Raw genomic sequence first — 25017 nt, 5'->3', positions numbered from 1 at the left:
AGTGTAGCTAGAATGTATTTCAGATAGGCACCAATCTCAAGTCAAATTTATTCCTTCTCATTTCAAGTTAATTAGCAGTTTATAGGAGTTCTTTAATTCTACATGGCATCTGTCCAGAACCCCTTAGTGCATTCATGGCAATTTTTTTCTGTTGGTTTGAATGATCCTGGTTACTACAGCCTCTTTCATTGGCCGTCAGTTAATTTATAACAAACATCTTTCAGAAACTGGAAAAAAATATTCCAAAAAAGTTATTTGAGAAATATTTGACAACAGGTGTCAAAAAGTTTAAGCACCAGAAGTTCAAAGTGTTCTTTAATATGAACAATTTTTCCAGAAAAATTGTCTTATCTGATCCTTTTAATTTGGACATTTACAATATATTTCCTGCTTTTTAGTGGGCAACCCTTACATTACAGTTCACTTTACTTTACACCATCTTTTCACTTAGATTATTTTTTATTTTGAATTTTGTCAAATGAGGTCAATTGTATTGTAAAGGGGCTTGGCCAACTTGAAAATTATTGACTTTAAAAGAGAGAGAAATTGATTTCCAGCTACTACAGCAGACTCTCAGCCCCCCAGCCAAATTTTGTGATTCATCAATTCTATTATATTTTTATTTAAACATATTTTTCTCACCCCACTGTGTGTGAACAAGCAACACTATGGCAGGAGTGGATGAAATCCTGACACTATGAAAACATGTTCATAGCAGTCATTTTACTCATGGCAGTAGTTCCACTGGCTTCCAGGTAATGGAATCTCATTCATAGCCACTTAAATTAAACAAAGAATTCTTAAAAGTTATGTGTCATATCTGAGCAGGAGACAAAAATGGTCCCATCATTTCTACCTCAGCATCTGTCCAATCTTGCAGAGTGGAAATGTTCCATGGAGTTGGCTCACAAGTTAATCCAGTCTGGTTCCCATCAGTTACAGAGATGGGTGTTTTTCACTGAGGAATCTTTAACCATTTCATTGGGGGTATGGCTAGACTGCAGGGGGGATACTGAAGGTATCCTGAAAAAAACTGCTGCATCCAGGGAATGCATTTGCTCTTCTGCTTTTCTTTTTGCAGAAGAGCAAATGAGCTCTTTTGGAAACCCCTGTGTATTCCTTGTTCTATGAGGAAGAAGGGGACTTCCGAAAGGGGAATTTTCCAACATTTGGCCCAGTCTAGACAGGCCAAATGTCGGAAAAGCCTCTTCTGAAAAAAGAATAGAAAAAAGTAGGGTCAGGCTTTCATCCACTCCCACCTCTGTGTCACTTGTTCGCATTTTGAGTACCTTTTTCTGACAAAAACTTGTAGTCTAGCCAGACCCTGGGACTACTCAAGTGTGTCACCTTATTTGTGTACGTACAAATTTGCATGGAATTATTATATGGGGAATTGCTGAAACAAACTACATACAAGAACTCCTGTCAAATGCACATCAATAAACTGAAAAAGAGAGATAAATATTTTTATTTTCTTTTTAACCTCTTTTGTGATAGTAAGTTTACATGACGTTGTTGTTATAACAGTAGTAGGTAAAAACATAAGAAGCAGAGTGATATTTATGTCAATTGTATACCTGTAATACCTATGTTCCATTTTGTAAATAGAAATACTCCTGGTAGAAAAGGTGTATTTTGTTTTAATCCTCATGTACCAAAGAATAAAAACCCATCAAAGTATGAACCTTTTACTATTGAGGGCTCATCTACTTTATTATTATCCCCCCCACTCCCATTGCATTCTCTAATTCTTCTCATTACCCAAATGTTTTAATGTTATATACATACCAATGACATATCAGTTGGAAGAATGTTCCTATACATTTTGTACCTTTATACACTCGATTTTATGAACACCAATCTTAGACAGGACCTGTAATACGAACCATTTTTCCCGACAATAAAAAAAAAGAGTTCATCACTTCCATTACATGAACACTACAAGTCGCAATTCCTTGACATTCTGATGCCTTCAGTACATTGGAAATCTCTTTGCAGTGATTTGAAGAACCAGAAGAAAGAAATGAGGAATACTATATTGCAACTTATGTACCTAACCTGCTGTAACTCTGAGATGTTCACTTTTATGAACCACTCAACCTTCAATTAGTTCATAAATCTAATTTCAGGAGAGCAATACTGAATATACGGTGGGATATGTCTGTAGAGCCAAGAAGCAACAATGGAAATTCTAATACAAAAATTAAAATGAACTCATGAACTGACAGTGTAAATCTCATTAAGGCTTATGAAAGCACACAAATTTAAAGACTGTTTCTTGGACTGAAATGAACAGTTGAAGGCCACAAAAGAAATTCCAGTTTGTATTATTGGTTGTGTTTACTTCAGTTATTACACACATTAATATTAAATTAAAATCTAATACTATGCAAGTATTTGTGCTTTTATTAAAGCTAACACATTTAAATCGCTTTATACTATTAAATATTATGCTGATGCATGAAGGCAAACTGAAGTTGTTCTTTAAAATCATCATTTTTGACTACCAGTTTCTCAGTTATAAAATTGCCCTAATACAATTCTGAATTTGAATTATGGAATTAAATAATACTAGCAGAGATGATAGCATGACAAAATCATAGAAAAGCAGTGTAATACCCTGGGCATGCTGAAACCAATGGGAATTTTGCTATTGAGTTAATGGGGCTACGATTGCACTCGTAGAATTCAAAGCATATCCATCATATCCCAGTTTGCAAAAATGTAAATATTTGCCATTTTATATACTTCACAGATTGTGAGCGATTACATACTTGCTTAGGAAAATCTAAAACAGCTAAGCAGCACATTTGTCAAAATCCTACCAGGAAAGGCATGTCTTTTATTTCCTCCACCCCTGCCCCAATGTGTTTGGTTGACCTCTAGGTAAGCATTTCTGTCAAGATCCAGTCCTAAACATTGCTGGCACAGACAGGACTAGCTCCCTCCCTTAGACTGGAGGGACTCACATCTCCACTGTAGATCAAGGACAAACTTCCCACATTCATAACATGATTTAAGGAATGTTCAGTATCTTTGAACTGAAGCACATAAAGGACTTTCCTCCTTTCCTGATAGGGATTGCTTAGCCATGCTCTATGTTGATTTAACATTGCTTAAGAAGCACGTCCCTTGTGAAACAATGTACAGTAGACTTCCGATAATCCGGAACCTATGGGACCTAGGTGGTGCCGGATTATCAAATATGCCGGATTATCAGGAGGTACTATAAAATGGATATATATATTCTGTATACATTATATACTGTATATAAAGTATTCTTAACCCTTTTTATTGTACATACTGTATACTGTATGCTGTGATGTTTTAGTTTTTTTAAGCCTTTTTTACCCTTTTTGCGCAGTTCAGCTGCTGCCGCTGTTACCTTGTGACTCATTTTTTGCCGAAGCTCACTCACTAGGCTCTTGCCATTTTCATGCTGGACTATCAGGAGTGCTGGACTATTGGATGCCGGACTATTGGAGTTTTACTGTATAGAGGGAATGGAGCCCTGATTCTCAGGTAGCAATCACAGGAGTCATGTTACTGTGAGAGGTTCATGGGTAGGATTTTTTGTTAGTCTCTAAGGTTTTTTCAATTATAGATTAACACGGCTATCCCTCTGAAACTTCTTAATAGCATGTTGGTCTTACTAGACACATGAGTATCATTAGCATTTTCAAACCTATACACATGTTTAAAATGCCTATCTGAAAATAACTGCCATTTCCTTCAGCAATAGACACCTCACCACCTCAGAGACATGGGACCAGTATCCTTCTTTTCCACTAGCTACAGGAGTTGGCCAACTATCAAAGAGAGACCAGCAGTTTTTTTAGGAATGGAGGCTCCTGAGTGCTCCTGGGAGTTCTAGGAAATATTACTCCTTAAAGGCTTAAGCATCCTTTCTCTGGGGACAATGGACCACTACACACCCATAATGAAGGCCTGAGACTTTAAAAGTACAACTGAGATCTGTCTAGCAGCCGGTAGTTCTTCTGGCACCAAGCAGTGTGGCCGACAGACTCAGTGGGCCCCTGGGCAAAGTATGTGTGAGTGGGCATGGCTCTGCATCCCCAGAAGGGGTAAGGCTGGGGTTAGCCTCTGCCAGAAAGACCTGAGGGCTGCTCAGAGAGCTCCAGGTCTACCCTAGGCAGCTCTCTGAGTTTCCCGGAGCATGCCCGTCTGGGGCTCCAGCAGTGATTTAACGGGTCTGGCTCCAAGCCCCTTTGATGAGTTGGGAGGGCAACCGTGCAAAACTGGATTTGATTGGAAGAGCCTGTCTGAGCTATGTGAATCTTCTTTGGCAGTCCAATGAAGCAATCTACACAATGTCCAGAGTGAAAAGAGGTAGCTCCTGTGGTCTCATGTAATTACGGCTATGATTTGATACATTCCACGATGCAGCATTTCCCTCCTGATTTAATTACTATCATAAAAGGAAATAAACTTCAGAATGCAAACAAAGAAATTGCATCGCATCTAATTTATGTTTGCTGTTCTTTAGCTGAATGCCATAAAACCCTGCATGTTTATGATGCCCCAACAGAGGGTTGAAAACATGCTTGCCATTGCACATATTGACTATGCAGATTATGTGATATTATTGTTTTTTTCTACCCCTTTCATTTTTCATAGAAGAAATGTATTTGTTTAAAGACTTCCTTGCACAAAGTGCTGGCTCCTGCTAGGAAAAAAAAATAGAACTGTCTGTGTGCTCCCTCGTAGCCACAGGCTGTCAAGCTGGTAAGTGTGCCGCAGCCAGCTGTGGCATACTAAAGCAGGGAGGGAGCAGCAAAGACTGTTTTGTTTCCCATACTGGAATACCAATTATTGGAGGAAGCAACCCTGTGGCCAGATACATATTTCTAAAGTGGAGAACCTAATGCCAGATGATCTGGACAGCATGGAATTTCAGGAATGAGAAGTCACATTAATCCACGGGTTGTCTTGTCATATGCAGCTGATAAAGGGAAATAAAGAAAGCAAGCCTGACACATCATTGATTTATGTATAATAGTTCTTCAGTGCGAGAAGAGAAATATATACTGCAGTTATCCTTAGCTTTTTCGGTTCCATGTTCCCCTTTTCTCCTCTGAGCGGAGGGCAGCCACAGCGTATGGATCCCAGTTGGAGGAAGCTCTACTTTTTTGACATGCTCCACATCTCTCCTCAGCCTCATAGGGTGTGTCTTTTCAGCACAGGTAGCTCAAAGTTTTCACTCAGGATTTGCCCTCACCTCGACTCCTCTCTGCACACAAAAAATCTCTGGCTTGAGTTAAGGGGTGCTTTACTGGTGTGTGTGCATGCATGTGTGAGAGCTCCAGGAACGGTGATGCTCCAGCTAAGCATGTAACAGGAGTACTTCATCTAGATCTAATCCAATTGCTCTGCTAGCCCTGTGACTCTGTGCTGCTACTCAGATCACTCTTGGTAGCTCAAATTGTTACCCAATGTGGTTGTTGTAACTTGAGCTCAATGTTGCAGTGAAGACAGGTCTGGAGTAGCTGAGGGGACTAGCTGGGTTCCAGCTGTACAGGTGAGGAGACAGCAGAGTGATGGTGGGGAAAACACAGGAGAAAGTTGAGAGGCCTACGGAGTAAGGGTTTATATGGATGTCTCCCTGAATCTCAATGGATTTCTAGATTTGGGGATTTAAACCATGGCTGAGTGGCAAACCCTTCCCCACCTTTCACAGGTGGAAGTTCTGTAGTAGCCTGGCAGCTAAAATCCTCTTTTTTTCCCCAAGATTGAGTTTGCCAAAGATATGAAAGGATGGTACGAGATTGCTTACAGTGACATTTGCTACATCTGCCACTGCTATTAGCAAGAACAAGTTGAACCTTCGTGGTCTGGCACCCTCAGGACCTGAGCGTTCCCCCCAAAAAGGTAGTTTGCCAGATCAGGGGAAGTCAATTCTGGCCACTCTGCTATTGGACTCCGGGCTCCCCTCCTGGCCCCTGGGCTCCACTACCGGCCGCAGCCACTGGCATCACCCATTGGGTGCCCTTTCCTCCTCTGGGTTCCACATTCCTGGCTGCCAGGCTCCCTTCCCTGGCCAGGCTCTGTACCACCAGCCACCATGCTTTGTGCCTGAGCCAGGCTATGCGCCCCCAGCCCTTGGACAGCACTGCTGCTCTGGCCGCTAAGCACTTTGCACCTTGGCCACCACAGGACTCACAGGCACGGGTCTCTCTGGTCCAGGAGATCTCTGGTCCAGCAACATCCATGGCCTGGACAAGGGAGTCCCAGAGCAGATAGGTTCAACTTGTATTTCCAATGGCACAGATGGGGAGGGCTTTTTGTTCCTACAGAAGATTTTTCCTGGGTATGTGGCTCTTGGGTCTCATCAACATGCACAGCATCTAACTGATTGTCATATCTGCTATCAAGTAGGAATTCTTCCTTCCCCCAAGTCAGATTGGCAGCGATCTTGGTTTTTTTCACATTCCTCGGCAGCATGAGGCATAGGTCACTCGCTATTTCAAACTAGAGTAAATGGTGGTTTCTCTTTAATGTAATGCTTTTAAACAAGATATGAGGACTTTGGTAACTCAGCCACAGGTTATGGATCTATTACAGCAGTGGATGTACATTACAGCAGAAGCTTTTGTATCCTGCATATGAAAGAAGTCATAAGATGATCATGATGGTCCCTTCTGGCCTTAAAGTGTATGAGGAAATTCTGTGGGTGCATGCACATGGAGTTTCCACTCTAGTCCCTCTGAAGAGGAATAGCCTAAATTGTAAAGTGCCCGCTGTTTGCAAACCCATAGCGTGCTGCCACAATCTATCACATTATGATTAAAACATATCTAATATTGTAATAAAATGCTCCTCTCCAATGTGTCAAAAGTTAGTTTTAATATAATCTAAGAGTGCTAAAATTTAACCTTTAAGCTTTCATTTGTTCTTTATCTACAGGCCTTAAGTACCAATTCAACTCTTGACATGGCCAATAGTTTCTATTGCTATGTAGATATATTTATCAATCCAGATTGAATATTTTCAAATGCCTTCATGGCATAAGGACTAAATCTTTTAAAACTTATTTAAGATTTTTAAGAAAAAAAAACAGAGTCAAAATACGAACTCATCAGGGAGGTAGTACTAATGATTTAGATAAAGGATTCAAACCTCAGGCTTGGAGCAAGAGAATTAAGACTTTTTACAAAAAGTGATGAAAAGATACATCACCAACTTCATTATTGTGGGTTTGAACTTTCAAAATGTATTTCCTTGGTGGTTTCCTTGAATCACTTTAAAGTCTTAGGGTCAGATGTCCCACTAGTGTAAATCCATGTAGTTCAACTCACATCAACAGAGAATCTGGCCTTAAACTTTCAAAAAATTATCACAATAGCAAAAGTAAAGGCAAGCTATAAAGCAAGACTATTTAGCAGCTCAGGGTTCTGTTCTTGGTTTTGCAGCATGAAAGAGACAGAATGTTTTTAATGCTTGACATCAGTAGTGTCACTTCATGCCTAAAGTAAGTTTTGACTTTGATTATATAATTCCTTCTAAAACAGTCTCTGAGAAATGAGTAATTCCTTCAGCTGGAATGGTCAAATATATTTCAATATAATCAAAGGGGGATATTTTGCAATGCATTCATCAAGCAAAAACTTCATACATAAAACTCTTAGTAGGACACATCTGTTATGAACCCAAAGATGGATCAGGCTAAATGCAAGAAGATTCTTCAAGTGGGCCCCTCACAGGATACAGCTATAACTCATTGAGTGCAATAGCAGTTACTTGTATCCTGCCAGGGGAGAATCAGAGTAGAGTGCACAAGGAAGCACTTCTCCCTTAAATATGTCAAAAATCATTAAGAATGACTGGGCAGCATGGACAAGAATCAATATTAGGGAAGACAGGAATAAGCACATGAAGCAGGAAGTGCAGAGACAGAGAGAAACCTAGAAGCAAAATAGAAACCTGTGGGAGATAGAAAGAGACCTTGGACCCGAGATAAAAATACATGTGTGGTGGGAGAGGGAAGAAGGGAACGAATGAGAGAGAGTGTGGGTGTTGGAAGTTGTGACACAAGAAGCAAAGTGACCTTTAGAATTGAAAGAAAAGGCTCTAAAATGAAAGAGCCAAGGTTAAAGGGGAAAGCTTGAGAATCCAGCTTTGGGGAATTCATTTCACTCTGGAGGTTGTGATTCTGATTATGTTTATTTCTTTGTATTTCTTTCTTTTTCATTCTATAAAATTGAAGCAATCTTTTGAGGAGCCAGATAAGAATTACTGGATATAATAAACTTTGATCCAGCTATTTAAAAATCGCAGAGTGTTAGTATTTAAATTTCCATCACATTAACATAGTTACAGCCACCAGAAGTAGCTATATCTTGTGGTAGAAGTGACCCATTTTAAGCCATAGTCCATTGATCCAAAGACCACTGATGTTAATGGACAACCATTTACTCCGTTTAGCTTTGGATTAGACCCATACTGCAAAGAGGTATATAATCTGCATTTAATATGTGTGTGTATGTGTCTGTCTGTCTGCATGGGGGTGTAAGAGTGGGCTGCAATGAGGTAAATCACAGGCTGTCAGCTAAACTGGTAAGTGTGTGCAAATAATATACACAGAGAGAGAGGAAATGGACCAAACACTGAGGCCATGTCTACATGGAGTAAACATGAGTAAATTTGACTTAACTCCCGATTTAACTAGTTTGAACTAGTGTGTATGCACTACAGGAAAGCTTTGAAATTGGTCAGAGGCAGGCTCTGTTTTTGTGGATGTGCTACCTCATTCTTAGAGCCCCAGGAAGCACTGGGGAGTAATTAGTTAGAATTTCTCTGGAGAGTAAATATTTTGAAATAGCGGCACCGGAGTGTCTACACTACCATTATTTGGAAATAATTATTTCAGAAATAGTGTTACTCCTGATGAAAAGCAGGAGTACAGATTTCAAATTCCACAGTCCATTATTTCAAAATAATGGCCTTGGTACTATGGACACTCCGCTTATAAATTCGACCTTGGGAGGGTTATTTCAAAATAAAGTCCTAGCGTAGACCGGGGCCGAGAGCTGGCAAAGCCTACACTTAAATTAAATGAACATCTTTATTATCTGCTTTTTATTAAATTAAGGCAGTATTCAAAAGCATTCCCAAAATAACCCTACCACACCCAATATTTCATGGCTATGATACTTCTTCAAGGGGGAACTCAAAGTATTACTAGAGGAGAACCAAAAAACTCATAAATAACATAGGAGCAAGATAAATATTTTTTTTAAATGATGATTGTAGCATAGCCAGATCAGCAGTGTTATATGAGCCAGGCACTGGGCAGCAGGAAATAAGTTGGGATGAGATTCAGGTCTTCAGAGAGAGAAAAAGATGCTATATGTATTGCAGATATGCTGTGTTCAATTTCTGCAGTGGAAGAGTGCAGGCACACGGAGGGTGGGGGAGGAGAGAAGATATGACCTGACTCAGAAAAATCTGGAGACAGATGGCAAAGGAACAGCACTGGCATAAGGCTACAAAGGGTGTAAGGAAGAATCCTATTTCTTTTTTTGAAGTCCCTGCACAGGAGGATGAAAATGACAGCGAACTCACAGCAGGAAACTCTGTTCAGTAATAATCACAGGGGCTCAAGTGTGTCAGTGTTAGAGATGGGCAAATGCTTGATTTCAAAACCTCTCCTCCTTTATCAGATTCTTGTGGTTTCTTTTTCAGGGGCTCTCACTGTGAGCTGCGCTCTGACTTTAACAGCTGAAAGAACTTGAAACTCCAACGCCAAGCAGGTCTCCACTTCCAGTCACTACAGCAGAGTCACCAGGTGACTGGCCACTTTAAGGAGAAATGGGAGTCAACCACACCTATAATTTAAGCAGCTGCTTCCAACCTATGAGGGAAGGACTAAGAAGAGTCAGATAACAGATTAATGGACACCTGGGCCTTATAAAATGACAGACAGCGGGATCAGACTAGGAGTTGAAAACAGGCTACACCTACACTATGATTTTTGCCGGAAGAGGCAGTGAAAATGAAGTGCACATTAGCATTTTCTCATGCTTCATTTATATAATCTCTTCCAATCTGTTTTTGTGCAAGGGGTTTTGCACAAAAACAAGCAGTGTGGATGTTTCCTTTTTGTGCAAAAAACCCCTTTTGCATAAGATCGTTATACAGGCAGTCCCCGGGTTACATGGATCCGACTTACATCGGATCCCTACTTACAAACGGGGTGAGGCAACCCCGCACTAGCTGCTTCCCCCCAGCAGACCAGGGAGACGTGAAGCTAGCGTCCCTCCTCCCCCCCAGCAGACCAGGGAGATGTGGAGCGGCTTTTCTCAGCAGACACCTCAGCTTGAGAATAAAGGACTGAGGGAAGTGAGGTGTGGGAGAATAAAACTGAGCTCTGGAGAAATGTTTGGCTAGAGTTTCCCCTACAATATGTACCAGTTCCGACTAACATACAAATTCAACTTAAGAACAAACCTACAGTCCCTATCTTGTACGTAACCCGGGGACTGCCTGTACCTCCTTTTTTGAGGCATAAGGATCTTGTGCAAAAGCCCCCTTTTGCGCAAAACAGAAGTGGCTAAACTGCTTCTTTTTGCACAAAAAGTCCTTGCACAAAAAGCATCAGCAGAAAATGTGCTAACGACATTGCGACTCATGCTAATGAGTCCATCGTTAGCATACTCTCTGCCACAAAAATCTTGTACTGTAAACAAAGCCACAGAGAGCGGGCAGGTAGGCTCTGGTGGAAGGCACTGAGCAAGGGTTTTGAGGGAAAAGGTTATTTCAGGGGAACCAGCCTGGGGCCAGTGTTTTAGCCCAGAGCAGAAAAAGACTCTCAAAGGTAACATAGAAGGGGACTAGGAATAGGGCCTAGAGCAAAGGTTGAAGATAAGCCCCAAAGAGCAGAAGAAACTTTTCGTTAGGATTTTTTAATTTGGATTTGTAGATTTGGTTATGTGCGTGTGAGAGAGAAATTGAGTGAGAGAGAGATGGGGCTGGAGGGTTAAGCCATCTCTCCAGAATGGACAGATGCGTGGAGAGCTGACAAAAGCCACCCCAGGAAGGGAAACTGAGGTAGGGCCCCTGCGGTGCAACATTTGTCCAGCAGGGACACTATGGATAGTCAGACCCACTGACAAGCAGAAAGATTTTCTATTTATTGGACAAGGAAACACAGAAACTGCCAAACTCATAGCAAGTGATACATACTAGCACAGAGCCAAACAAACATATACAGATAGTACTATAAAAATAGCATTAATGTGAGTTTGCCCTCCTCCTGGTGCGTAATCTCCCGGTGCATAATCTGCCAGTGCTGCTACCTGCCAAAAGATGAAATACACAGGCTTACATGCCTAAGGCCATTGCCGAGTCTGTGGTTATATTCCCTGAAAGGTGTAAGCCGTAGCCATTGGAGGGTCCCCTCTGGAAATAAGAGTACAATCTGTAAATCCAAAGGCCCAAAGGGCCTATCAGTCAGAATTTTGCCCTAACAGGAACATTATGCTTATCACTTTTTCCTAAGAGATGTACCATGGAAGACTATGGATAAAACTGGAGGTAGTTCTTCCACAATATGTTACATTTTGAAGCTCATTTATATGTCACTGCAAGTTGGTTAGCCTTGCTACACGTGAACTAAGCAAATGTTAATAAAATGGCTGGAATTTAAAATGAAATAACCCCAATACAGTGGTACAGTAGTAGGAATTGTTTCACTGTACAGAAATAGCACAGATTGGCAAAATATTTTCTCATCTTATCCAAACTTTTTTTTTAAATATATACACCAAGATACCCTCAAATTAATTCCCTATGGTATTTTGAGTACTGAACCATTTAATCTTTAACAATTCCTCTTTTCAATAGTCCTTCAAACATCACAAACAGAAAGTCAATTCTTCTAATTCCATTTTCAGACCATAGAAATAGTGACAAATCTTGTAAGAAAAATATCTCCTAGCAACCTGGGGGAAAGGAAAGCTCACATATACACCCAACGGGATACATGCCAGAGGCGCGGAGAGAGAGAGAGACAGAGAGAGAGAGAGACAGAGAGAGAAACAGATACAGAGATACATGTACATATTTCTATTGAATAATCACAGTGCATTATATACCTGAAAAGTTAAGTGAAATCTAGCATCATTTAGATATTAGATGTTTTATGATTCCAGAAGTAAATAAGAGAATGTGAAAAAATAAGGGCTAGTCCTAAATTAGCCTTAATTTATGCAGAAAATACTACAAGATGTCACAAATCTGTCACTGAAATATCCTGCTTCCAGTACTATCACAATTAAACTAATAACTATTAGCCCAAGACCCTCAAATGAGCTATGAAAAATGAACTGGAAACCCATGGTAATCCAGCACTTCTGCAAGCAAGACCACTTTTATTTAGCGCAATTTAAATCCAAGTGACCTTGTCCACAAATACACAACAAAAACTCCAGAAGTAATAAACTCTGCTGCTAAAAGGATGCACTGATCCATGAAACAGGTCCTCTGAACAGGATGTCATCATAAGACATCTATTACTGATACAGATTTCTTGAATTTCTGCTATATCCAGATCACTATACTATGGACTCTGTTCTGCCAACCTCACTGAAATCAATGGGATGTCCTGAGAAGTGATGTACTACTCAACATGTGTAAGCATATCAGTACCTGGCTCTAATGGACATCTCTTTAGAAGAGTTATGAACAAAGTAGAAAGCCTTTTTTTGCGACTCAGACCTTATCAGAAAAAGTAATTTTTTAAATCAGAGCTTCTAAATGTCCATGGTAACCCATTCTCCTAAAGTTAGACGTTTGTATTCTCACAATAGCATGTCCGGACCAAGCCAGAAACAAGTTGTTAAAAAGAAAATACATTCAAATTTAAACATTTAGTTTGCATTTAGGCTGAAGCTTATGTTGTTCTTATTTTAGTCTGTTTTGAGCAGTTCCTTTCTTATGCTGTTCTCTGATATTACAGGTATCACATTCTCTTCTTACTGTTGGCTTACGCAGGAGCACAAGATGCATTCACTGTATGACTTTCAGGAATCACATCTGGAAAGTTTTTCCAAGGAGCAAAATTCCCATTTAGATGCTCAAATGAAATGACCAGATCTTGAAAAGCTCTGAGCACCAAGTGGCTCCCATTGTACTGAGTACTAAACACTACTGAAAAACACAATTTGGTCCCACTATATTGGATACTGGTAAGAACTGGAGCAAATCTTCACAGAACTTTTCTTTCTGGGTAGCTCTCCCAAGTTTTTTAATCTTCCTGCCTCACTTGTTCTTATTCATTTTGTCCAAAGGGTGGAAAGTAGAGAGAGTGGAAATGAGAAGGGGAATTTTCTTACATGATCAAAATGAAAACATTTTCTTGTGGAAAAGGAAACACAGGTGCTAAAAATGTTTTGCATTGAATGTTGCTCTTCAGAGACCTTTACTAAGAACAGTTCATCTTACAGACACCCCTTTCATTTTGCCAAGAATTGTAAGATCTTGTGTTATACTCTGCATACATTAAGTCTACCTTTGACCACTCCATTTTCTGCACATTCTCTGTCTATCACTCTGGACTCATTCAAGCTCCTTTCATAGGTCAATGAGTGTTTCGAGGTAGTGAAAAATGGCCTTTAATACATTAGATAAGAAAGTCACATCCTGTAGCCCTGTATGAGGTCCAAAAAGGATCCTTTGTCTTTACACCACTAAGGGTATGTCTACACTTCAATGAGATGTCTGCAGCTGGACTGTGTCAGCTGACTCAGGCTTGTGAGGTTTGGGTTAAGGCCCTATTTAACTGTGTTGTAGATATTTGGACTTGGAACTTAGTGTCCCACCTCACAGGATACTAGAGTCCAGGATCTAAATTGTGGCCAAATGCCTACACTCAGGAGAATTGCCAGGCCCCTGTTCAAGGTGTAGGAAAGCCTGGTTCCGCTCTTTTGGAAGGGGGAGCTCTGGGACAGCCAGTCTTAGCACTGTCTGAACCATGCCACTCCCACCCCTAGCCAACGCTCAGTACATACTGTCTGAGGCTCCAAGGGAAATTTAAAGGGCCCAGCAATCCAGCTGCTGCCACAGTAGGGACTTGTCTACACTACGGAGAAAATCGCTGCTGCTGCATTCGATCTTCTGGGATTCGAATTATCGAGTCTAGTGAAACCTCACTAATTCTAACAAAGAAGGTGCCCTCTTTGGCATGGGTAGTCCTGCTCCTCATGAGGAGTAAGGGAAGTCAGTAGGAGCATGCGCTGTGTGGATGGCGCCAAAATGTGATTTAAGATACTCGTCTTAAGCTACATAATTAACATAACTGGAGCTGCATATCTTAAGTCATCTTTACCCTTTAGTGTAGACCAGGCCTAGCAATGGCTGGGAGACCCAGGCTCTTTTCAATTGCTGGGTCCCGGGGCAATTGCCCCATTTGCCTCCTCCTGGTGGTGAGCCTATCTATACGCCAATTAAACAGTCCCCTTAACCTGAACAAGCAGGCACAGGACAGCTATAGGCTTTTAATTGCAGTGTCTCCTGAAGCAACTGCCATTAAACTATAGTGCTGAGTGTACCTTCATCTGGAGAACTTTGAAAAATCACTTTATTTTTTCCCAATCCCATGGCAGCTGTCGTCATGTCACTATAGCAGGGAAAACTAAGTGTCCCTCTATCCCTAGAGTTGGCACTAGTAGCAATGAAATACGTAATATGCAGAAGAAAAGTAAACATTTTGGGGGGAGTCCCAGGATGTAAAGCTCTTAGGAGACCCTAGTCAGCTCACACAACATACTGTGTAGGAGCAAATCAAGTTTTGCTTATGAAACATCTGTAATTAATTTTACCATCCAAACTCAGTGTTTGTTGTTTCCATCTCTCAAAAAGAGAAGTTGCTCTTTTCCCTGCCCTCCTGCAGTAACTCTAAAGAAATATTGCAGCAAATTTGATGACAGTCTGATCATTGCCTGAAAGCCATGAGAGCTCATTAACTGAGTTTTTATAAGCAATCACTATTACTGGTAGGAGGTCCCATGAGTTTAAAACAGCTCCAACTTACTTCAGTTTGTACATATTTTTCTCCTGTACTGTTTCTCCCTAACTTTAGTGGGTTAACTGAAAAAACAACTCAGTTTTCTAACTGAAATGATATCATAAGATTACATCTTAAGTTATTTTGCTCCTCCATATATAGCAAAATATGTTACTATGGAGTGGGAGACAGTTATTTGTCAGGCATGACTTTGAGATGGAAGGGGTACAATCAAGTGGTGAAGCATTTGGTGAGTTATTTGGAATGGCCTGTGTAATTGCCAACCATATCTTTCACACCATCCTGCGTTTGGAACCTGCCCCATATTTTACAGGGAAAAAAAATATAGAGTTAGTAAATTCAAAGCAGTAAAATTTGTCAGATTACTCCATATTCAAAGCCAAGAACATTAATCATCATAGAGTTCAACCGCATGGGACTTTGCTGGAGAGGAAAATGACAACTAACGTATAATATTCAAGTGTTATAGAAAATGCCTTTTGTTTATATGTGCTAGTATAGTAAGTTTAAGGTTTGATATCCTGGGAGCTCACATCCTAGAATCAAGTGCAAGGGAAAGCTGGAAACAACGTCATTCTGATGGAAACACCCCTCCTTCCATTTTCTAGCCCTGATCAAGTGGGAGAAATCAGACTTGAAACTTGACATTAGTCTATTGGCTCAGACCAATTTAATTCTTTTTTTAAGGAGGTATGATGTACTGGCACATTTGGAGGAAAGGAAACATTACTACACAGACAGAATGAAAGAAGGAAAGAAAGAACGCACAAAAGAATTTCAGGCTTTTCATAGGTTTGGAATATTGAATGTAGTAGCAAAAGAGGTGGATTAGTGAGAATGTTCAGGTAAAGTGGTCAAAGGTGAATATAAAAACAATTTATCACACAGCTTTCACTGCCACACACTATATGTAAGATGTTTACTGTATTTATTTTTTCATTAAAAACTTTCTTCCCATCCTGCCTCCTCCTTTTTAAAGAAAAATATCATTCTCTTTATATTTTCTCCTCTGATTTCTTTCTACTCTTTCCATCCCCACCAGTCTTTGATAAAGGGATTATAAAACTAAAAACAATCTTGTAAGATTTTCACACGTATCAGATTTGAATGGGTTTGAAATTCAGCATAATGAGTTTATATACCTCAAGCACCAGAATGTGCTCGTCCAGTATAAAAGTATAACCTAAAATCTAGGGCAAGATATTCAGATGTGACTATGCCATTCTGGGTTCCTAATTTGATACCTTCTAGGATCTTAATTTTCAGAGGGCAGATGTTCAGCACTTTCTGAAAATTGGGCATGCCAAATTGGGGACTAATTTAATCACTAATCTAGTTTGAAAATCTTGATCTGGGTAGGGAAGCTGGTATACCTTAGCGTGAACTGAAAATAAGTCAGTCCTTTACTGATAGCACTAGAACCTGGTGGAAAGATGCTACACAGACTGAGAAACACAGAACAAAAGCAAGTTTCTAAGGTTTGACTATTTGATTATCGATGCTACAGACACAAAATGTTTGTGCCTAGAAAAGTTTAAACAATTTAGTCACATGGATGAATAGGTATAAAAGCAATGATATGCAACATGTATGTGAAATGCACTCTAACATGAAGTATAAAGATTACACTGTAGATTTCTTGTGGAAGAGTTATACTAAGCTCTAATATTGATGTAAGGTTAAAAGATATTCTAAATCAATTGATATTTAAGACTACATCATTTGTTAGTGTCTCTGTGGAAAATGCAACAACCTTGTTAACACTCTGTATATAGATCTTTAACTTTAACATACTACATCAATTTGATACCAGGCAAACTGCCACTTAGCATAAAAGGAGCTTCCAGACTACTAAGAAACAAGTATTTGGTATATTTTTAAGAATGTGTGTCAGAGCCTCAATTGGTGTAAAAGGACATAGCTCATTTGATTTAAATGTACTATCCCATTTGATACTGGCTGAGGATCTGATCCTATAGAGATAAAAAACAATTTTGAAAACATTTTAACATTGTGATTTTACTTGTTTTGTCTTCTTTGTTGAACTTTTTGAAAATGGCTCATTAAGTGTATTCTATTTATATTTAAAAACTGAAATCACAACCGTATATGCCTACCAAAGCCAGACTGCATCAGCAAATATAGACTCCAATCAGGCAGGCACAAATGACAGAAAATTTGGTCCCTAATTTCTGAAGCTGAGGGCAAAATTAGGTCTGAATACTTGAGAGAGCACCAATGATCATGAATACAAAATAGTAGATGCACATTTAGTGGTAGATTCTTATAACCTTGCTTTCATGTAATAGCACCTTACCCCATGAGTTATCCCACTGATTTCAATAGAACTATATGTGGAGTGCAATGTTTCTTCTTTCTCTGAGAGAGGGAATCAGAATTTACCTACCATCCCTTTGTCCATTAAGTCCTCAATATTTCACAGTGATCCAGTTTTTCAACATCGGGGACCTGTCACTTTATATGTCAACCAAAGCTGTCAATATCAACAGGTTGCATATCAGGAATAGTCTTGATCAGTGAAAACTGGGGCTTTTTGGTAAGAATTCAGAGGCACGTTCCACATAATACCAAACCCTACTTTTCTACCTCTGGAAGAAACAACATCAGTATCCTCCATCACTATGAATCTTACATGAATCTTCGATCTCTGGGCTTTGCAAAAAGAGAGCTGTCAGCTATAAATCATTTTCAATGGCTACCTCAAATCTTATGCAGGATTTCAAGCTACTCATTTAAAAAAAAACCTCAGGAGTTGGTGAGACAAAAGAGTTGTGGAATAAAATATGCATCAAGGTGGTTATATTGTATATTTAGTAGCAATTCTGTTTTTGTTGGTTAACCTGAATATAGTAGAGCCTGGATCCATTAGTGCTTAGCAGCTTTGCTATTTTTAGCCACCATAGTGCTAGGTCATTGGAGACCCACCTCCCAGGGGACCAGTGCCTTCGTCCACCAGGAGGCTGCATAGTTTTCACATAATTGCTAAATCAGCAGCTTTTCTTCTGTAAAGTGACAGATAGCTACCATCACAAGATAAAGGATAACAAAGAACCCTAAGATCTCAGATCGCCATCTACAGCATCTCCATCTTGCCACTTCCCTGCAATCACAACTACTATTGGTTAACAAACCACCAGGAGAAGGGACTACAGAATTCCTGGAAAAAACTTATGCATCTCCTGCCCTGGATATTGCTAGGAAATCCCAGAGGCAACTGCAAATGCAGTGTGGCAAATGCAACAACCACAAAGGCAACACTAATGATACTGTAGCCTCTGAACTCTTTCTTCACAGAAACATAGTTCACACCAACAATCTCCACACAGTTAGCTGGAGATAGACTGAGACGATTAGATCCACTGTAACAGTAGAAACAAGGGACATTATGAATGAAAGAAATTGACTCATGAGATTCAATGAAATACTTAATACTTCTCTGCATAAGACCAGTAAATATATAATCAAAAATTCTGGTAACATTTCCAAAGCACCTAAATTATTTAGGCTCCTAAATCCCATTTTTCAAGAGTCTTAAAGCCAGCTTTTTAAACGTATTTAGACACGTAAAGATGCACATGAGCATCTAGTGCAGTTTTCAAAAGCAATCAGATACGTTACACAAACTGAAATCAATGGGAGTCACCTAAGTTATTTTGAAAAGCCCACTAATGCCTATCTGCATCTTTTGGTACCTAATTACCTTTAAAAATCTGTCCATTAGACAGTTAGTAGTATACAGTTATAGATCACTGCAAGTGCAGGGGAATAAGGCTTCTATGTGCTGAAGTCACTTTTGAAAATGGGACTTAAGTGACTGAACATTTTACATCCTATCTACTATTATCTTATACCTTGAGTTTTCATAAATTCTGGTCTTCAGATTCCTCCCTCCCCCCACAATTGATTTTGGTAACAAATCCAAAAATGCATAAACTATCAAGATGTTGGAGCTGAAACTCTAAATGCAAACATCCTTAAACCTTGGGGAAGTGTGGACTCAGAGCTGAACTTTAAGTTGAGGCCCATCTTTAATAAAGCTCAGCTTTGCAAAAGTATCTTGAAAATTTAGTAAATCAGCCATTAGTCCATACCTTACAATCATGTTGAAACAGAATGAAGTTGTGTTTGCCCATGAATATACAAGTGAAACTTGGCAAACCTCAGTATATTCTTTACTATGTTTGTTATACCAACAGGTTACACCAGTATTTGCTGATTCCCATATTTAAAACTCACAATTTTCAACCTCAGATGGGAAAAGTTTATAATAGCCCAATATATGATTGAGACAAGTTACCTGGTTTTATTCTATGTTGCTTTTCTTTTTTAAACCACACATCTTGCACAGCTCAAAATTATGAAAGTATTTCTATTGCAGTATTAGTGAAGTGCAACATTGCCTATTCTACTCAAGTTAGCAACTATGCTACTCTCCCCCCACTAACCTTTAATGCCATGTCTTCACTCTGTTGGGTAAATACTCCCTGACAGATGTGGGATGATCTACTATCTCTTCATTAACTGAGGCAGCTTAGTTTTACTTGAACAAAGAATTCAGGGAATGGTCTGTAGTTTTTATCTAGCCCTTCAAGTAGGACACTGATTCCATCTTAGGAAGCATATAAAGACAATATTGTCAGATACGTTGAAGTCAATCTACCTAGTGAAGATCTAGATTTGAACACCGCTTGTATTATACATATTAATCCATCTACATGGCAACTTTCCAAGATAAAAAACCCCACTGTATTTGTATTTTTACACAGGATTTCTCATTTGTGGGGAAGCATTAACCTTCAAGATAAGACATTTTGTTAAATTTACCTCAACAGTTTTGCTACATTTACTGCAAAATAGCAGAGAAAAGCATTTTTCTCTCAGACAAGTATGGCTAAAGAGCTATCTAGCATATGTAATTTTTAAGTGTGTTGTATTCTAGCTAGTTTAAACAGGAAACACAATATCTACAAAAGGTTAACAGTAGTAAAGTGGTTTCCCAAAGGGATTCTGACAGAGTAGGTATAGTGTGGGACCAAGGAGGATCTCTTAGCTATTGCATCTTCCCACTCCATAAATATATCAATAGTAGAAGAAGACAAACAGAACACTTCAAGTTACAGAATCTGCTTGTGCAACATACATCACGTACATTCCCTAGAAACCATATTCGATCACAATATTTGCTCTGTTCTGAGAGCAGCCCCAAGGATTTCTTTTAGTGTCATGAAATTGTTTCTGTGCAAGCAGCTCTTCTATTCTAAAAGGTGCCTGAATGTACAAAAATCCAAAGAAGCAGAAAACCCCCCCACCCAAAACCAACTTTCAAGTTACTAAGTTTGTGTAATTACTGACCTGGCTCATTGATAATATGCAAAGAAGCCAAACATGTTACTAAATGTCTAAAACACCTACATGCATTATTATGGTTTGGATTCTCAAACTCAGAGAAGGTAATAATACAAGTAGTTTTAAAAAAAGATCTTTTTGCTAACTAAATACATTTTCCGTATTTGTGGTATAATTACACAACATACACTTCAGCTTGAAGCATTCATTCACAATGATAAGCTCTCAAGGATAGAAAGGATACTTTAAATCTATATAAATTTCCTATTATTTAGTGAGACAAGGTGGGCAAGATAATATCTATTACTGCACCAACTTCTGAGAAAAACAAGCTTTTGGGTCATATAGAGCTATTCTTCAGGTCTGGGAAATGTACTCAGGATGAGAAGAGCTTTGTGTAAGCTCTGTTTAAGGTTGCCTCTCTCACCAATAGAAGTTGGTTCAATAAAATATATGATCCTACCTTGTCTCCCTAATACACGGGGACTGACTCGGTTACAACATCATTGCAAATTATTATTTAGTAACGCTCCTCAAGCAACTACTTTGAAGTAACCTTGCAGGGAGAGTGTTTCTAATCCTACAGAATGTCTAGTATCACTGTGACCACTTCCTACAGAGTAGTAGCAGACAATAATTTTATTAACATGTTAAAGCATCAAAAAGTAGCTAGAAGCAACAACATTTTTTAACATCTCACTATGAGCTATTCAGATTTTGTAATAATTTATGCAGTATCTTACCAATGCACGTGACAGCTGCTTCTCAATTTGTCCCAGTGGTCTTATATTTGATATTTTTCAACATATACCACATCTTCCCTCCTCAGCTTGAAGCTGTTTCTGCGCATTTCATTTGACCACAGAACTCTCAGATTCTGCTGCCTTATTTGCATTTCCTTTGCAGGGCACTTGAATGTACCCACTGATATAAAGTTTCCTTCTGGCAAGTCTTAAATCTGTCTTCTTTAGTCCCTTCTGCCAACTGCCAGGGATATTCAGCTTCTGCCATCTCCTCTAAAATCTACAGCACCAGAGCTTATATCTTGCCATACAATATATTTATTTCTTTGCAGTCCTTCGTGATACTTTCCTCTAAACATTAAATCACTGATTTTACCTTGCTGAAAAACAAGCTAATACTTTTGAGCTAAACTACTTTATCCCTTCCTAGAGAACATGTGCTTTTTAATTATGGGGGGGGGGGGGGGGGAAGGACAGGTCCTTGTGCAGTAAATACAGTCATGTCTTATCAATGATTTATAGCTTTCTCATACAATACAATAAAACTGTCTAGCACACCATTGGAACTATTAACTAACCAATATTGAACTGCACTTCCAAAATCTTCTCATTCATTGGTTTAAACCCAAATGCATGATGCTGTTGAAGAAAATTTATAAGACTGCAGCTAAGGAATCAACAGTGTAAAGAAATCCTCCCTGTCACCATTCTAGAGACCATGTGGATAAGAGTATATTTTACTTTAATATGGAAATGCATTGCCTGGATGGAAAGGGAAAAATGCAATGACAACAATGGTAGAGATCTTGCATCGCTGCTTTCAGTTAATTGGGTTTGGGCTGTCCAGCAAGCATACTGATTCTTGGGAAACAAAAAGCAAATGATTTTCACATACTATATTGATCTCTTAAAAAATTAACTATTTCCTGGTTCAATACATTACATTATATAAGTTTAATCGGGGGTAAAATTAACCTTCCTTAACAACAACATAGCAAACATGAAACAATGCCAATCAAGCATATTTACATACAATTGTACAACGTGCACTTATAGCATCCAGAAAATACTGCATCATCCTGTTTTATATTATACATATTCCTCCACATCAACATACATGCACTGAATGTTAGTGAGAATCAGTGCCCCTTAAATAATTCCTTATGGTTCCCTTTTGCGTGTATTCTACATGTACAAGTTTACACTCTCCATTAGATAGCTAGCTTCCTTTCTTCCTTCAGCACATGGAACACTAAATCACAGCAATCTGATCCTCTTGCAGTCACTTAAATGTTCATTTTAAAATATTATCATGTAATAAAGCAACAATTAGAGATCAACTGTATGTTTAAATTAGAGTTATATAAGAACCCCATGTATGAAAGTACTTACTATGAATTCCTAATCAATGCATTATTTTAAGTATATTCCAGGGTTATTATTGCTGGGGATGGCATTAAAGGAAGGGAAGGCTGGTGACAGTAGTTCAGCTGAGTTGCTTCACAGTTAAAACTTCCACAGGGTTAGCAATTGTAATATGCAACAAATCATGTGTTACATACACATTTTTAGCAAATAATTTACATTGACCTAATTTTGTCATGTCAATAGCTTAACATTAGAGAAAAAAATTTGCTCCATATACAGGCAGTCCCCGGGTTACATGGATCCGACTTACATTGGATCCCTACTTACAAACGGGGTGAGGCAACCCCGCACTAGCTGCTTCCCCCCAGCAGACTAGGGAGACGCAAAGCTAGCGCCCCCCCCCCCCCCCCCCCCAGCAGACCAGGGAGACGCGGAGCGGCTTTTCTCAGCAGACACCTCAGCTTGAGAATAAAGGACTGAGGGAAGTGAAGTGTGGGAGAATAAAACTCAGCTCTGGAGAAATGTTTGGCTAGAGTTTCCCCTACAATATGTACCAGTTCCGACTTACATACAAATTCAACTTAAGAACAATCCTACAGTCCCTATCTTGTATGTAACCCGGGGACTGCCTGTAACTCCACCCCTAAGAAACAAATGAATAAAGACTTGTATGACATTCAACAAGTTCTGTATCTCTGAAAGGATGAACGGTATTATATTTCTGGCAATTTTTATCCCATCTTTTTAGGTAGTGGCAATCAGTACTGTGGGCTTTTTTAAGTTTCTTTTGTCATGTATGGAAATGAATGCTATGAAGAGACTTTAACAATGTAGTTGATCAAATTAACAAGTACTGTTCCTAATCTTACTATAAGTGGCTTGGTTTTACTATCATTTTGTAGGTCAGTAGAGGCCAGTAGTTAGACTAAGAGACTGGAAATCGGGTGCAAACATTTACATTTCTGGTTTCATCACAGACTTGCTGTTTTGTAACCTTGAGCAAGTCTCTGCCAAGTTAATTTGTGCCTCAATTTCCACTTTCTGCACAAGAGGGACAATAAGGCAGAGCCATGTCACAGGTGCCTGGTTTTTCATCAAGGTGTAGAGCACTTTTGAGAATTTCAAATGGAAAGTGCTATAAAAGGCTCTGATCCAACAAAGTGCTCAAGCATGAACTTAACATTAAGCACATAAAGAGTCCCATTGACTGCAACTCCTGTGCTTAAAAGCCACTCACATGTTAAGTATCTTGCTGGTCCACTTAAGCATTATTATTTACAAGACCTATAAAACCACTCCCCCATTTGATTATTCAGTGTGGATAGTAAAAAAACGCTGTATTGCTGTTCCGTAGCATTGCTGGCATTGCAGATTTCTTTTAATTCCCTCTTCTTCCTGGTCTACATTTTTAAGCACATTTGGATAGAAATCAGAACCCTTTGTTTCAAATTCACTCCTCCCTGCAAGGTATGCTACCACTGTGTATTGTTGATTGCCTGATATGTAGCATACAGCACACTGTGTAGTAATTCATCTTTTGCCTTCCACAAGTGTATTTCAGCTCCTTTTAAGGATATTTTGCATAGCTACTTCTGAGTACTCCTCACAACTGCAGTCAAATGCTTACATTTTTACATCTCCCAAAATAATAAGAAACAGTACAAAAATCAGCACTGGCAAAACATTACTCTCTAATATTCAAAATATCTGTGTCTTTAGGCTAAATAAATAATAGTAAACATTCCTTCATAACTCACACTATTATCAAAATCACTTAGTTCTTAATCTAAACTAAACTGAAAACTAAACAACAGCTATAAGATACTTTTCTGTAGAAATCATGCTCTAGGTAGTTGCAAAGCAGTACATTTTAAACATGCTAGCTAAGTTTGGCTAGGAGGTCACATTTGAGCAACAGTGCAAACAAATCTTCCAGTGTAAAAACCTGAGACAAATGGAAAGGATAGCTTTAATTTTTTAAGACAACATACATATTTGCAAAAGGCTGACATGTAACTAAGCACTTTAGTTTATCTAATGCATATTGGAGCAATATCACATTTCGTGCTGCATGTGCTCATAATCATTACAGAAATGCTGAAATAACATTACTAAAGAAATAAATTATTGTAATACCCATGTAGCTCTTTCTACAGCAGTGCTCACTGGAGTTGCCTTCTATTTTGAAATGAGGACAAGTTCTTGCTTTCAATTATGAAAAAAAAATGCTTAGGAAGCAGTTGCTGAGAACAATTAACCTTAAACATGTTTTCTGTGATACTTAATTCTGACTTACCCTTTTCCTTGGAAGCAGAAACCTCCATACTAAAATACCAGCATCTATTTGGAAGGCACATAGAAAGATTGTATTCACTCTCTAGCATCAACTCTTGCTAAATGTTATATTTTCCTTATGTTTCTCTCTAGCTTCCGAGGATCTCGGAATATCTGTACTACCGTAGGTAGCCATCTGTTGTGACTTTACTCTTTCTTGTG

The 25017-nt window shown here is 39.1% G+C and overlaps 1 protein-coding gene across 12 annotated transcripts in view; it reads right to left on the bottom strand.

The window, feature by feature from the left end:
* The window catches only part of LOC102454172 (contactin-4), a 731510-nt gene that overhangs the window by 377762 nt on the left and 328731 nt on the right, over nt 1–25017 (bottom strand). Inside the window, exon 1 of one of the 12 annotated variants that reach the window (XM_075938674.1) lies at nt 24818–24981. The exons of 9 other annotated variants lie outside the window; for them this stretch is intronic. The gene's annotated coding sequence lies outside the window, so the exon portion shown is untranslated. Of the gene's footprint in view, nt 1–21153; nt 21264–24657; nt 24722–24817; nt 24982–25017 lie in introns of those variants that run through there. 2 more of the 12 variants (XM_075938678.1, XM_075938675.1) reach the window with 2 other exon arrangements.

Source organism: Pelodiscus sinensis, chromosome 11 (genome assembly GCF_049634645.1).
Source record: "Pelodiscus sinensis isolate JC-2024 chromosome 11, ASM4963464v1, whole genome shotgun sequence".
Lineage (NCBI taxonomy): Eukaryota > Metazoa > Chordata > Testudines > Trionychidae > Pelodiscus > Pelodiscus sinensis.
Note: the sequence above shows the minus strand (reverse complement) of the source record. Positions and strands in the feature narration are given on the sequence as shown.